The sequence below is a fragment of the Olea europaea genome, unplaced genomic scaffold (genome assembly GCF_002742605.1).
Source record: "Olea europaea var. sylvestris unplaced genomic scaffold, O_europaea_v1 scaffold93, whole genome shotgun sequence".
NCBI lineage: Eukaryota > Viridiplantae > Streptophyta > Magnoliopsida > Lamiales > Oleaceae > Olea > Olea europaea.
The window spans coordinates 221,439-222,394 of record NW_019267788.1 but is presented as its reverse complement, the minus strand read 5'-3'; positions in this window follow the sequence as shown (position 1 = coordinate 222,394).

The following is a 956-nucleotide window of genomic DNA, read 5'->3' as shown; positions in this document are numbered from 1 at the left end:
TTGAATATTTAAAAAAAAGGAAGATAAAGGGTTTTAATATAGGTCGTTAGTTCAAAATAAAGGAGGGAAGATCTACAGTTGAAATGTCTCCTGGGCAAAACGACACAGCATCAAGAAACTTATCAAAGAAGCTATCTAAAAATGTCGTATAGCTCATCCCTACCCAGGCATGACACTTGGCATAATAATAATTACTTTTCTTGGAAAAAGAACCCATGAAGTCAGAAGGTCAGCCCCCCTTACGGAAGAACTGGCCTGGGGGATAACTGTGGACGTCCGAACTTCGATCGAATAAAAATAGTTCGCTAACCCCACTTCAGTTAAATGTGAGTTCGATCCTTACTCCCAGGTCGGACAATCCCGCCGTTATCTCAGAAAAATATCATGATTATCCCCTGTCACATCACCCTATCAATTAAATACACTTGCCACATGTGACATCATCTCCGCCCGGAACAACCAATCCTAAGTCCTCAACCTCCAGCCTCTTGCAGGTCAACATTACCTGGGGAAAACATTGACACAAGGCCACCGAACTCAACTACCAATCACAAGAGAATCCGGCAACCCGAGTTCTGAGCTCGGTATTATTGCCGGTTTGACTAATTTGATGTAACGTCGGCTGAAACTATGTATAAATAGTTGAATAGGACTCTTGTAAAGGGAAAGTGATTTCATACAACAACTCAAGGCATAATTACACTCTCTAAACATATTTTGTGGTCTTTTTTCCTTAAAGTTGGCTTAAGATTAGCCTTGCTAATTTTGACGTCAACATCATCAATATCAATATTAGAATTACAACCATCAGACCTTTTATACAAATACAGTAATTTTTGTCCATATGATGAAATTTTGTATGAGATTTAACCCTGTTAAAAACTCAAGTACGACTGTCGAGATGACTGTGTTTGGCCATGCGTGTAACTGTAAAGTTACCACAATACAAAAAAATC